Raw genomic sequence first — 15,882 nt, forward strand, 5'->3', positions numbered from 1 at the left:
CAAGTATTTTGTTGGCACCCACGTGCGTAGGGAGAAACGATCATCATAATAAAATAAGAGAAATCAGAGCTCGAACGGAAAGATTTAGGTGTTCTTTTTTCCCACGCGCCATTCGAGAATGGAATGGTAGAGAAGTAGTATGAAAATGGTTCGATGAACCCTCTGCCAGGCACTGAAGTGTGAATTGCAGAGTGTCCATGTAGATGTAGATGTAGATGAAGCTTTTATAAGGAACTTATTGGACATAAAAAAATTTGAATATCGGGTCACTTTCCAATCTCCCCGTTTCATGGTACGCACAGAGATCGAAAAGATGGTGCGCGTATGCCTGTTGTAACTACCACATCAAATGCCTCTTCGTGTCGATTGCAATAACGGCTGCAAGAAAGTAGTGTATTCCAGTCTTGGAGCGTTGACTGTAGAGCTCTGCGGATGTATCGCACTCTCGTCTTTGAAGAGAACGTCATTCGTAACAGAGAAGAGAATCCCATGATGAGCACTCGAAACGCTGACCACGCCATGGGCTCCTGTAGAGCGCACAGTTCAGAGTTCGTGAGTTCAAATGGTTCAAAAAATGGTTCAAATGGTTCTGAGCACTATGGGACTCAACTGCTGTGGTCATAAGTCCCCTAGAACTTAGAACTACTTAAACCTAACTAACCTAAGGACATCACACACATCCATGCCCGAGGCAGGATTCGAACCTGCGACCGTGGCGGTCGTGTGGTTCCAGACTGTAGCGCCTTTAACCGCTCGGCCACTCCGGCCGGCGAGTTCAAATGGTTCAAATGGCCCTGAGCACTATGGGACTAACTTCTGAGGTCATCCGTCCCCTAGGACTTAGAACTACTTAAACCTAACCTAAGGACATCACACACATCCATGCCCGAGGCAGGATTCGAACCTGCGACCGTAGCGGTCGCGCGGTTCCAGACCGTAGCGTCTAGAACCGCTCGGCCACTGCGGCCGGCAATTCGTGAGTTCCGCTGTGTGCGTACCATAAAGCGGGACATTTGAAAGTGATCCGATCCTCAATCTTATTTTACAGAACAACTTCCATGGTACTGCAGTCATATCCACGAACGATGGCGGTTCGTGCAGGTCGAGGCAAGGACGGGGATTGCCGGTTCCCAGCTACAGTTGCGGTGCGCCTGTACCCGCGCTTTGCGCTTCATGAAAGCGTGTGTCCGCAAATCACGTCTCTCGCTTGCATGTATAGAGTTTGTCGCTCCACACCAACATCAGCCATGACAAATCGCAACAAATGGAACAAAAATTCACCGAATAGTTTGCTAAGATCGCGTATAAGACTCGCGCAACATACAACATTCACAACGCAACACTCGTCGTCAGAACACTACGGAACGCTCATTGGCTATCGGAGAACGCGTGACGCAGGTGTTCAGAGCAAGCCATCGTTCGTGAGTCCGACTATAGAGGGGGATGTAGAGGGTAAAAACGGGAAAGGAAAATAAAGACTGGAATATATCCAGTAAATAACTTAGGACTTACGCTGTAAGTGATACTCTGAGATGGAGAGGTTAGCACAGGACAGAGATTCGTGGCGGGCCGTATCAAACCAGTCACAAGGCTGATGTCTTGAAAAAAAAAAGTATCACATTGCCAGGATTGTAATTTAAGTGTTATTACGTTTCGTGACGTGGCTGACGATTTCAAACAAAAAAAAAATTAAACTGAGGCACTGAACCTTCTGATAATGAACACAATCCGTCATTCCCGCCTTTTGATTTCCCGTGATAGACGCCTTATCGAAAACGACAAAATGATAAGATACATTATGATTATGAACAGTTGGATGACGGTTTTCGCTTACGAGCCAGATAGTAGACCGATCAGCATTCATTTATCAGGATCTCCTGCCTTCTTTTGCTTAAATAGCAGGGGACAGTTGGAAAAAACATTACAAACGTTAACAGTTGTGTCATCTGTCTAATCCTGCGTAAGAACGTGTCTAGAATTCACACATGTTTCATCAATCTACACCACTTAGTCGATATGCGCTCCACAGATGTGCCTTAACAATGACCAGTTTGTTCATAACTAAATAATGCTGTGAGACTCCAGGCGAAAGTCTCTATTACAACCTCGTGATATATTTATTGTTCCTACTGAAACTACTTTTCTTGCTTTTGCCATCCTATGTACACTAATGGCCATTAAAATTGCTACACCACGAAGATGACGTGCTACAGACGCGAAATGTAACCGACAGGAAGAAAATGCTGTGATATGGAAATGATTAGCTTTTCAGAGCATTCACACAAGGCTGGCGACGGTGGCGACACATACAACGGGTTGACATGAGGAAAGTTTCCAACCGATTTCTCATACACAAACAGCAGTTTACCGGTGTTGCCTGGTGAAACGTTGTTGTGATACCTCGTGTAAGGAGGAGAAATGCGTACCGTCATATTTTCGACTTTGATAAAGGTCGGATTGTACCCTATCGCGATTGCGGTTTATCGTATTGCGACATTGCTGCTCGCGTTGGTCGAGATCCAATACTGTTAGCAGAATATAGAATCGGTGGGTTCAGGAGGGTAATACGGAATGCCGTGCTGGATGCCAACGGCCTCGTATCACTAGCAGTCGAGATGACAGGCATCTTATCCCCATGGCTGTAACGGATCGTGCAGCCCCGTCTCGATCCCTGAGTCAACAGATGGGGACGTTTGCAAGACAACAACCATCTGCACGAACAGTTCGACGACGTTTGCAGCTGGGAGACCATGGCTGCGGTTACCCTTGACGCTGCATCACAGACAGGAGCGCCTGCGATGGTGTACTCAACGACGAACGTGGCTGCACGAACGGCAAAACGTTATTTTTTCGGATGAATCCAGGTTCTGTGTACAGCATCATGGTGGTCGCATCCGTGTTTCGCTACATCACGGTAAACGTACATTGGACGTGTGTATTCGTCATCGCCATACTGGCGTATCACCCGGCGTGATGGTATGGTGTGCTATTGGTTACACGTCTCGGTCACCTCTTGTTCGCATTGACGGCGCTTTGAACAGTGGACGTTACATTTCAGATGTGTTACGATCCGTGGCTCTACTCTTCATTCGATCCCAGAAAAACCCTACATCTCAGCAGGATAATGCACTACCGCATGTTGCAGGTCCTGTACGGGCCTTTCTGGATACAGAAAATGTTCGACTGCTGCACTGGCCAGCACATTCTCCAGATCTCTCACCAGTTCAAAATGTTTGGTCAGTGATGGCCGAGCAACTGCCTTGTCACAATACGCCAGTCACTACCCTTGATGAACTGTGGTATCGTGTTGAAGCTGCTTGGGCAGCTGTACGTGTACACGCCATCCAAGCTCTGTTTAACTCAATGCCCAGGCGTATCAAGGCCGTTAATACGGCCAGAGGTGGTTTTTCTGGGTACTGATTTCTCAGGATCTATGCACCGAAATAGCGTAAAAATGTAATCACATGTCAGCTCTAGTATAATATATCTGTCCAATGAATACCCGTTTATCATCTGCATTTCTTCTTGGTTTAGCAATTTCAATGGCCAGTAGTGTAATTTTACTTTCTAAACAAGAAAAGTCTTTCAGCTTTCTTACCGGTGGGTCATTTACCATTTCGACTGTAAGTATGCAATTGGTCTCCTTTCTGTTATCCTACAAAATCTTCATTTTTGTTCACCTAACGCTGCTCTTCACGAACTAGCGTTATTGAAACTGAATGATAAGGTCGTTCGTCATAATGATTTTTGTTTAGAGGAGAGTAAAGAACATTACGTGTTCGATTATATGATTGCCATCGTGTGGAGTTTAGGTTAGAACGAATGTCCTATGCTGAAGGAATTCGTCCCTGAAGATGTCTTCCAAAACACGTTGCTTCATATTTCACATTCGTTACTCTCCTTATTGAACATGCAGAAGATCTTCAGCTTGTTCCCCATCTTATATGTATTCGGAGAGCCTGAACAATAAGCAAGTCTTGGTTACAGTATAGCATCTTCTACAGACTTCTTCTTCTTTTGTTACTGAGAGAGGTGAATGCTAAATGTGACAGCAGTAGAAAACCATTATGCAGAAAATAACTGACGAAAAATGTCGACCCAATATCAATTTATGGCGAACTGCAATTGTACGACTGCTGAAAGTTAAGCCTGCACTGTGTTTTTCTTTTTCTGTCAAGAGGTTTAATTATTTTATTCGGTATCTTTCAGTTGCCTGCTTGGCACATGAATTTTATGTTAGCTTAATCACCATATTTTGTTACTAGTTATTTTTTTTAGATTCAACTCCAAGTTTTTGTGATAATATATGGCGTCACACCTGCAGTGGCCTCTAATTGAGACTTTCGCGTTTAGTTGCAAAACGCGAGCCTGAGGCCCGATATCTTTAGTTTGTGGCTTGATGTCTCTGCAGTTTTCGACTGTGAGAGAAGCGGTATCTAGCGTAGTTGCCATTTGTGTAGACTTTTAGCCATTCAGTTTGCACAATTTATTTACCGGGATGTACCACCTTGAAAACCCCCGTAATCGCACGTATACCTTCAGGACGTTGACTTCCAGTAAGAGAGTGCGTGAAAATTTGTGTCGGAGCTAGTGCGCCTACAGGCGAATAATATTCAAGATACATTTTGCTATGTTACAAGCCCTCTTAGAGAAGAGAAACATCCAGTTCATGTTGCAGAAGAAAAAATTTCGCCCCGCTGCTTGTCTGGCCATGTGAAAGCTGCCGTCAAAGGGGACAGTGAGGGCGTAAATACATCCGCCACCAAGCTGATGAACCCCGCGCAATCAGACTCAACGACTGGCAACGGAATCTGCTTTCCCTAACAGCCAAAAGTACGCCGGTAACCTGCTAAATACAAATGAACAAATCACAGGCTGACACGTGAACTGTGAATCTGTTTACAGCAAAAGGGGCAGTTAACTAACTTCATTGCAAGCTATGTTCCACCTTGTCACCTGGAGGGACTTCTTCCTCTTGTGCAACCACTAGTTGATGTAGAAATTAATAATAAAGATAATGGGTACAGGCCAAAACGACAAATTAAAATTTACACCAAGGTTGGGATTCGAACCCAGCTCTCCTCCTCGCTTGGCAGGATCATTACTTTGGCCCGTATTCAATATCACAGATAAAACTTATACGTATCTGGAACATATAATTTCATATGATCAGTATATCATCCATGCTCGATGTAGGGGGAGGATTAACAACATTCGTTCAGTGCTAAGGTCCTAGTCCAATGTTGGAGAACATCTGCAGTGCTGATATGAGTTACGAAGGGGAACATCAAGATGGGGCTGAGGTGTTAACTGGAATTTGTATTAGGGAGGGAAATCTACTAGGGTAATCAAATGGTTCAAATCCACTTAACATCTGAGGTCATCAGTCCCCTACACTTAGAACTACCTCAACCTAACTAACCTAAGGACATCACACACATCCATGCCCGAGGCAGGACTCGAACCTGCGACCGTAGCAGCAGCGCGGTTCCGGACTGAGGCGCCTAGAACCGCTCGGCCACAATGGCCGGCTACTAGGGTAATCCGTGCAGTTATGTTAGCTGCTGTGCAAGGGCTCGCAGGGGCTAGCCGCTCCGTCTGAGGCGCCTTGCCACGGTTCGCGCGGCTCCTCACGTCGGAGGTTCGACTCCTCCCTCGGGCATGGGTGTGTGTGTTGTCTTTAGCGTATGTTAGTTTAAGCTAGATTAAGTAGTGTGTAAGCCTAGGGACCGATGTCCTTAGCACCGGGCGGGGTGGCGCAGTGGTTAGCACACTGGACTCGCATTCGGGAGGACGACGGTTCAATCCCGTCTCCGGCCATCCTGATTTAGGTTTTCCGTGATTTCCCTAAATCGCTTCAGGCAAATGCCGGGATGGTTCCTTTGAAAGGGCACGACCGATTTCCTTCCCCATCCTTCCCTCACCCGAGCTTGCGCTCCGTCTCTAATGACCTCGTTGTCGACGGGACATTAAACACTAATATCCTCCTGCTCCGATGTCCTTAGCAGTTTGGTCCCATAGGAACTTACGACAAATTTCAAATTTTTTTTTTTTTTTAGTGCCAGGATGGCACAGTGCTAAGCGCTTATGTTTGTGAGCAGGAGACCTTGTTTCACATCTTGCCCTCGGTTTAAATTTTTATTCATTACTTTTGTCTATATTCGTTATCATATATTAAGCTGAGACTTAATATGTCTCTGGAACGCATAATTTCACGTGATTAATACATCACCCTTGCGTGAGGTACAGGTTGGATCGTCCCCATTTCGTTCAATGCTAAGGTGTTAGTCCAAATTTGGAGGGCCTCTGCATTACTGATATAAGTTAAGAAGGGGAGCATAAAGATGGCGCTGAGGCGCGAATTGCAGTTTGTATTAGGGATGAACACAAACTAGGATAATCTGTGCAGCCGTGTTGGGCGTAGTTCCAGGATGGCGCAGTGGATATCGCATACGTCTATTGAGCAAGAGACCTGGGTTGACTTTATAATTCATTGCTTTTGCCTGTATTCTTTTTCGTGAATATAGTTGAGACATAGTATGCCTCTGGAACATATAATTTCACATGATTAATAATAATAAAGACTCGAGAAAGGTGGCCAATGTACTAGCTCCTAACTGGTTGGTGCAATCACTGGTTGGGTGAGCCCATCAGGTGAGTAATGTTCGAAAAGCCACTAGCTACTGGGACCTCGAGAGGAGCAGAGAAACGACTCCAGGTGTGAGTGATGGTTAGATGTGGCACATCCAACGCTTCGCTCTTTCAGTGTTGCGTCTTCCCTTCAATCGTCAATTCGGGGCATAGTTAATTCTAAACGAAGGGATTAGAAGTGGATGGAGCTTACTATTACAGACAGCCATTCAGTGGTTTAACTGTGTTAAGAGATTCGCTTATTGTGTGGCTAGAATAGGATTTTATGGGTCAAATGGCTCTGAGCACTATGCGGCTGAACATCGGAGGTCCTCAGTCTCCTAGACTTAGAACTACTTACACCTAACTAACCTAAGGATATCACACACATCCATGCCCGTGGCAGGATTCGAACCTGCGACCGTAGCAGCAGCGCAGTTCCGGACTGAAGAGCCTAGAGCCGCTCGGCCACAGCGGCCACCAGGATTTTATGTGTGTCTCTCTAAAGCAAGAGACATGTTCCTAGGAACAAAAACCTAATTAACATGACCTCCGTGTGCTCATTTTCGGGTGGTTATCCGGTGGTGATACTGACGTTGTCCGCAGCTCGTGGTCGTGCGGTAGCGTTCTCGCTTCCCGCGCCCGGGTTCCCGGGTTCGATTCCCGGCGGGGTCAGGGATTTTCTCTGCCTCGTGATGACTGGGTGTTGTGTGATGTCCTTAGGTTAGTTAGGTTTAAGTAGTTCTAAGTTCTAGGGGACTGATGACCATAGCCGTTAAGTCCCATAGTGCTCAGAGCCATTTTTCATACTGACGTTTCCGCAATCTCCGTTGATTTTCTCCGGAGAGTGTTGTTTGTGACTTTTGTGCAACAGTGCACAGAGATGAATGTTCGGACTGGAAATAGTGGTGTTTGGGGCGGTATAATGGAGATCTCGGTCTGTTGGATTCCGAAGGTGACAGAATTCCGCACACACTACCACCGCTAGGACACGACATTGCATCTTACTCCTTCATATGGGGATTTCTAATCCACAGGTAGTGCCATAAAAGACCCCAGCACATCCGTAGCTTCATGAAATCTCGGTTTCAGGTATCCCATCTTAGTGAAAGCAAAGAAAAAAATGCTAGCTGATGAATATATTATATTCAACTTATTCAGTATCAACTGCAACATTCGACACGAAACGAACACTAAAATTTCCCTTACTATCTTATTTTATATAGTACACGTTTTTATTATTTGAAATTAAGGGTAGAGTGTTGTTTATATTAATAACTGCGTTACCTGTTTGCTGCTCTTTCCTAACCTCTCTCAGTTTCGTGTTATCTCCTTCACCAGCTCTGTGTGACCTCGTCTTCTCTCGTTACCACAGAAGCCGGCGGCCTTGCGTTTGACACCTGTTGAAAGATTTGTGGCCCCATTCTAAGCGCAGACACCTGATACCGCTCTGAATCACCATAAATCTATTCACCCTGATGCGCCTCAATTAAGGTACAGCTTTCTAAATGAAGATCAATTGGCGCTGTGTTACAGCTCTTACATTTCATGTTTCTTCCGATTCCCTCAACACACGGTAATAGGACAATTCACACAGCATATACCGTAATTTATCTTTCTCAGACCGTTCTGAACGTCAGGTACTCGCAATCTGACTCTTATTTTAGTATTACGGCACGGGCCTTCGTAAGTCTTATAGAAGTTCTCATGAATAAGGAAACTGTTGGAAGACAAGTATAGTCGGGGAAAAATAATACAGATGTCAAGAAAAATGTCAGTGATTAATTTTGAATCTAATGGCATCTACTGCAGAATGTACAACAAAATTTATCTATGTAAATCTGTGTATTTTATGAATGTTTATTAGATACTAAAGAAATAAATAGAACTGTGCAAAGGTCTCTGTAATTCACTGCTATGTGTATTCTGTAACATTAGAGTCATAACCGCTATTTTTAGCGCACAGGCTCACGTACTATTGTTTAAAGGTAGAAAAAACTTTTTTCAAAAATGATGCTTGTACTGAAAAGTGGTAAATTAATCATGATGTAATCTTATGTATAGAGTATCTACTTTTCTTGTAAAACAAAAATAAAAAAATAGGGGGCAGTACTTTCTGTACAGGATGAGGCACGTAAGACAAGCTACCCCAACTATGTCCAGAACGGCGGACAAGGTGGCTAATTCTCTGGCAAACGCTAGTAATTTTACGAGGGTCACTCCAAAAGAAACGCACACTATTTTTTTTAAATACATCTTTTATTTTACATCTTTGAAATTTTTGCAGTATCTAGATACATCCCTTAGGACCAATATTTTCGTTTCTCCACATAATTTCGATCCCTCTCAACTGCCTCACGCCATCTTGAAACCAGCGCCTGTATATCCGCACAATAAAATTCTGGACCAACCTGTTGGAGCCACTGTTTGGCAGTGTGCACAAGGGAGTCATCATCTTCAAACCTTGTTTCACGAAGAGAGTCTTTCAGTTTCCCAAAGAGATGATCGTCACATGGAGCCAGGTCAGGACTGTAAGGCGGGTGTTTCAGTGTTATCCATCAGAGTTTTGTGATCGCTTCCATGGTTTTTCGACTGACATGTGGCCGCTTATTGTCGTGCAACAGCAAAACGTCCTGCTTTTGCCAATGTGGTCGAAAACGACTCACTCGAGCTTGAAGTTTCTTCAGTGTCGTCACATATGCATCAGAATCTATAGTGGTTCCACTTGGCATGATGTCCATAAGCAAGAGTCCTTCGGAATCGAGAAACACCGTAGTCATAACTTTTCCAGCAGAAGGTGCGGTTTTGAATTATTTTTCTTGGGTGAATTTGCATGATGCCACTCCATTGATTGCCTATTCGTCTCTGGTGAAAAATGATGGAGCCATGTTTCATCACCCGTCACAATTCTTCCAAGAAATTCATCTCCACCATTCTCGTACTGTTCCAAAAGTTCGCTGCATACCGTTTTTCGTGTTTCTTTGCGAGCCACTGTCAACATCCTGGGAACCCACCTGGCACAAACCTTTTTTAACGCCAACACTTTCAGTATTCTGCAAACACTTCCTTCCCTATCCCAACGTAGCGTGACAATTAGTTCACAGTGATGTGTCTGTCAGCAGTCACCAATTCGTTAACTCTCTGCACATTGTCTGGAGTGTGTGCAGTATGAGGCCTGCCGCTGCGAGGACAATCCTCAATATTGCCGTGCCCGCTTTCATCACGTAACCTGCTTGCCCACCGACTAACTGTACTGCAATCGACAGCAGCATCTCCATACACCTTTTCAACCTCTTGTGGATGTTTCCCACTGTCTCGTTTTCATAGCACAGGAATTCTATGACAGCAAGTTGCTTCTGACGAACGTCAAGTGTAGCAGCCATCTTGAAGACATGCTGTAACGGCGCCACTCTCGGGAACAGGTTGAACTAAGTTTGAAAACAAGCGGGAAGGATGTATCCACACACTGTAAACTTTCACACATGCAGAATGAAAACTGTATTTTTACAAAAGTAGTGTGCATTTATTTTGGAGTGACCCTCATATAACGCTCACAGAAGCCGACGTTATCTGTCTAATTTTTTCTGTGACAGTGAAAAGGATTTTAGAAGAGAATTTCAGCGACAAAGCGTGTGTAAAATTTCATCGAATAGTAACAGGATAACAGCGTCGAAATTCTCTGTGCCGTCGCTAACACGCAACCGAGAAGTGGGTCGTACGTTCACCTGCCCTCTTGAAGCGCATCAGCCTGTGCTCTGCTGGTGTGGCCATCAGGCACGGCGCTCGTGATCTGTGCTGACTTTCACAGCCCTTGCGGCAGTCGAAAAAGTGGACATTATTGACAAACTCTTAGAGCAGTGGAAAGAACATTAACAGATAAAATAAATGCGATTAAAGTTTTATTAGGTATAGCTCGCATTTCACACATGAGGCAGCTTGAATATGTGGTGTCACCGCCAGACACCACACTTGCTAGGTGGTAGCCTTTAAATCGGCCGCGGTACGTTAGTATACGTCGGACCCGCGTGTCGCCACTGTCAGTGATAACAGACCGAGCGCCGCCACACGGCAGGTCTAGAGAGACTTCCTAGCACTCGCCCCAGTTGTACAGCCGACTTTGCTAGGAAAGGTTCACTGACAACTACGCTCTCATTTGCCGAGACAATAGTTAGCATAGCCTTCAGCTACGTCTTTTGCTACGACCTAGCAAGGCGCCGTATTCAATTGATATTTATTATGTGAAGCATGTATCATCAAGAGAGATGTTCTACAATTGTGGATTAAAGTTAAGTATTACATCATCTACGTACTTTATTTGCAATTCTCAAGATATTGTCCTGTTCCAGACCTCACGCCAGTCAGCGTGTAATTAAACGCGTGCATTTCGGCCTCCTCTAGAAACACAGTGTTGGCTCTTCTGCCAACACTACAGAACGCATAAGTAGGATCAGCCAAAGGAGTCTCTGCGCATACTGCATTGCGCTGTTCAACAACTTCTTGGCAATGTCTTTCAAAATCGGTTACACTTCTCCGAATAGAGTCTACGAGAACTCCAAGGTGATGTGGCATTTCTATGCGAGAATTTGCATACAGATGAAGCATTGTTCACAAACCGATGGCAAATAAGCATTACAAATATGAACGACTCGCCAGTTGAATATCCACTCTGACTGAACAATGGCTCTGAGCACTATGCGACTTAACATCTGAGGTCATCAGTCCCCTAGAACTTAGAACTACTTAAAGCTAACTAACCTAAGGACATCACAAAAAACCATGCCCGAGGCAGGATTCGAACCTGCGACCTAGCAGTCGCGCGGTTCCGGACTGAAGCGCCTAGAGCCCCTCGGCCACCACGGCCGGCCCTCTGATTGAGAGACATCGGTAAACAATCAAGTTGAAATGTCAAGGTATGGCGTGCGATTTTAAACAAGAAGATCCTTGGACCATTTTCATTGATGGGATTCTAAACAGGCAGAAGAAAATACTGTTCCTACTAGGCATGTTGCCGCAGTTGCTGAAAGACATCCCACTGAAAATGAGGCGTTGCATGTGATGCCAACATCACTGGCGTCCTGTTAATTCTTGCACAGAAAGTTACAGTCCTTCTTAACACAGCACTGGATCGTTCCATCACGAAACACAACTTGGCCTGCACCCTCACCAGACTTGTCACGCCGAAATTCTATTCTTTGGCGAAAATTTAAAAAAAAAAGTTTACAAGGAAACAGGCGACTCCGGAAGGCATTAAATGTCGCATAACATTTCTCCATTGGTTACTGTTGCGATAAGTTCAGCTCACATTCACTGTGCAGTATGCCTACGTAGAATCGTTTTTATAGCATGTATCGATCTAGGAAGCCAACCATTTCAGCACTTACACACGAACCGCACCTTAGGTAAGTGTTTGCTTACATTTGGTGCAGTGGGGTACACTTTAGTCGGAGCTCACATCCTCATGGCCAAAAAGTATTTTGTGGCATTGTTGTCTTGTTGTTATATGATCAAATCCCACCGATGTTATGTCGAAGTTTTTTTTGAAGGCCGCTTTCAATGCCGCAGAAAATGTGTATGCCTCCTTTAAAAAAACATTGCCAGTGGCATCATTTGGCAACTATAATGTTCTACACTAACTGCGTACATTGGAAAATTTGCAACGCTGTCCGCTATAACTTGACGAAAGCCACACCTCGATAAATTTACTCGCTCTGAATATACACACATCAAAAAAAAGTTTTGCATCACCCCGGTTCCCAGAACTCCTGAAGATAGACGTTGACTGTATATTTTGTATCACAGACACAGTTCCTTTTACTATTCAGAGATGTCACTAAAGCTGCCCAAAGATGTAAAGAACCATGCATTAGTGTCTAATAGGGGTTCCGACGGGCAGCCGATCAGTTCTCGTCATTTCACCGGGAATGAGGTACACGGCTCGTGTTGTCTGTAGTTCAACCATGCCTAGATCGTCAACACCACTGTTCAATCGCGTCCGCAATGTTACTTTGTACCAGGAAGGGCTCTCAACATGGGGAGTGTCCAGGCGTCTCGGAGTGAACCAAAGCGATGTTGTTCGGACATGGAGAAGATACAGAGAGACAGGAACTGTCGATAACATGCCTCGCTCAGACCGCCCCATGGCTACTACTGCAGTGGATGACCGTTACCTACGTATTACGGCTCTGAGGAACCCTGACAGCTACGCCACCAGATTGAATAGCGATTTTCGTGCAGCCACAGTACACACGACTGTTACGACTCAAACTTTGCGCAACAGGCTGCATGATGCGCAACTTCTCTCCCGACGTCCATGACTAGGTCCATCTTTGCATCCACGACACCACGCAACGCCCTTCAGATGGGCCCAACAACATTCCGAATGGACCGCTCTGGATTGGTATGACGTTCTCGTCACCGATGACTGTCGCATATGCATTTAACCAGACAGTCGTCGAAGGCAACCCGGTCAGGCTGGACGCCTTAAACAGTCCAGAGAGTGCAGCTAATTTGTAGTGGCATTAATTGGGGCCGACGTACGCCGCTGGTGGTTGTGGAAGGCGCCGTAAAACCGCTGTACGATACGTGAATGCCATCCTCCGACAGATAGTGCAACCACATCGACAGCATATTGGCGAGGCATTCGTCTTCGAGGACGACAATTCGCGCCCCCATCGTTCATATCTTGTGAATGATTACCTTCAGGGTAACGACATCGTTCGACTAGAGTGGCCACCATGTTCCCCAGACATGAACCCTATCGAGCATAATTGGGATACATTGAAAAGACCTGTTTATGGACGACGTGACCCAGTAACCACTCTGAGGGATCTACGCCGAATCGCTGTTGAGAAGTATGACAATCTGGACCAATAGTAACTTGATAGTATGCTACGATGAATACAGGCATGCATCAATGCAAGAGGACGCGCTAATGGATGTTAGAAGTACCGGTGTGTACAGCAATCTGGACCACCACCTCTGAAGGTCTCGCTATATGGTAGTACAACATGCAATGTGTTGTTTTCATGATCAATAAAAAGGGCGGATGTGATGTTTATGTTCATCTCTATTCCAAATTTCTGTACAGGTTCCGGAACTCTCGGAACCAATGTTATCCAAAATCTTTTTCGACGTGTGTATTTTTAGTGGTCTGTTTTTGCTCTCTCTCCCTCTCTAAGTTGTTATATGTATTTCATACTCCATTCATGTACAGCTGTTGGCTCAGAATATTTAAAGATCTCCGCATCTTCAAAGTGAGACCCTGTCGAGTTTCTCTTAGTGGACTGAACAGATGGAAGTCTGTTACGACCAAAGGAAACTACAATCGTCTGGCCATAGCTGTGGGTTCTTTGACTGCTGTGGAAGATGGTTCATCTGAACTACAACATATGAAATATTATTTAATTTTCTTACGTGAATGGGGAAAAGATTTACTTAACTAGATGCAAGCTTTTGCTACAGGAGTCCTTGATAATTTACAGCTGTCATTGACAGGACGACGGTTCAATCCCGCGTCCGGCCATCCTGATTTAGGTTTTCCGTGATTTCCCTAAATCGCTCCAGGCAAATGCTGGGATGGTTCCTTTGAAAGGGCACGACCGACTTCCTTCCCCGTCCTTCCCTAATCCGATGAGACCGATGACCTCGCTGCTTGGTCTCTTCCCCCAAAACAACCAACCAACCATTGACAATTACAGTATCACTTGATGCGTAGAATTACAAGTCTTCTCTGGAGAAACAATGTTCAACATTTTCAATACTACATTTCCACCTGAGTCTTAAAATAACACTGTAGTTCTACTCGATGATGTTGACTCGACTGGGACAGAGGGCTTCCGTGCTCGGCTCTGTATTGACGTCCGAGTGAGAGTGCTGGTGTGCTGAGAGTGTGGGTGTGTCTTCTTCAGCCTCTCCCATTCGTCGTTGCGGACCGCAGCGAGACCTCGCTAACGTCTTGTGGTGAGGACGTGTGGCACCGCGACCTCTGGACGATGCATATGTGGCGCAAGAATTCCCAGATAATGTTTGCAATTTCGCCAGCTGGTGTGTGGTCTTGCACCTTCATGCAAAAGAAGAACATCTGCCGTAACTTCTGATGGGCGAATTCGGTGAAGACTTGCTTTCAGCTTCTGGATATTTTCAGGTACTAAAAAGATTTCATTGTGCACCATGAGTCGAAAAAATCCACCAGAATCATTCCTTCCACACCCCAAAAGTCTTAACCTTCTGAGCAGAAGCCACTTTCGGTGTTTTTCCTTCTCGGTGGCGTTTTGTGGTGTCATGCCATAGACTGCCTCTTGAACTCAGGTTAAAAAACAGTGAACACAATCTCGTTTCCACTCACAAGTTTAACCAAAATCTCCTCCACCTCCACGTAGAAGCGCTACAACAGACTAGATACAAACACTGCGGTAACTGAAATATAGGTAAGATATCATATTTCGTTCTCTAGTTATTGGGTTTTGTATCTGAAGGACGGTCGCTCGCGACGCACCGATTCATGTCCTTGCGCATTGCGAATCATGTGGCTATAACAATCGTCATATCTCATAAACGTTACAAGATATCGAAACGAGGTTTTCTGCAAATGCCGGCCGGAGTGGCCGTGCGGTTATAGGCGCTACAGACTGGAGCCGAGCGACCGCTACGGTCGCAGGTTCGAATCCTGCCTCGGGCATCGATGTGTGTGATGTCCTTAGGTTAGTTAGGTTTAATTAGTTCTAAGTTCTAGGGGACTGATGACCTCAGATGTTAAGTCGCATAGTGCTCAGAGCCATTTTAGCCATTTGAGCCATTTTTTCTGTAAATGATAGCACGCAATGAGGCACATGTGTGATAAATACTCGATGGAAGTAACTCATCCGCATCAGAGAGAGGTAGGAGTTTCAGGACGCATTCAGACGTCTATAGCACTGTGTGAAAATCCAAGCGGCACGCATATACGCGTCCAGAATATCCGGGGAAGGGCGTACCAGGACGTATATACATGCCGACGGCAGCGAAACGTGTAAATAAATCTTAAAAATGATCACTCAAATATATCTGAAACAGAAAGCTTACCTTCGGTATGTATTACGACTTCTGAGTAATCGCAGTAGCACATTCAGTATTACATCCGTTCGCCATTCGTTAACCGATAGTTGCTCAGCGAGAAATGTAGAGATCCACATTGAGAAATACTATAGGAGGTCTGAAAGGAAACTAATGGATCAGGGAACAATCTGCATTCGGAGATGTAATTATGACAAGTGG

General features: G+C 45.1%; 1 non-coding gene across 1 annotated transcript; it reads left to right on the plus strand.

Annotated features, from left to right (window-relative positions):
• The first annotated feature begins 5,747 nt into the window (after positions 1–5,747).
• Positions 5,748–5,820, plus strand: Trnaa-cgc. The gene has a single exon. It is a non-coding gene; the product is annotated as a tRNA-Ala (tRNA).
• The last annotated feature ends 10,062 nt before the right edge of the window (positions 5,821–15,882 follow it).

This window comes from Schistocerca americana, chromosome 1, assembly GCF_021461395.2.
Source record: "Schistocerca americana isolate TAMUIC-IGC-003095 chromosome 1, iqSchAmer2.1, whole genome shotgun sequence".
NCBI classification, from domain to species: Eukaryota; Metazoa; Arthropoda; class Insecta; order Orthoptera; family Acrididae; genus Schistocerca; species Schistocerca americana.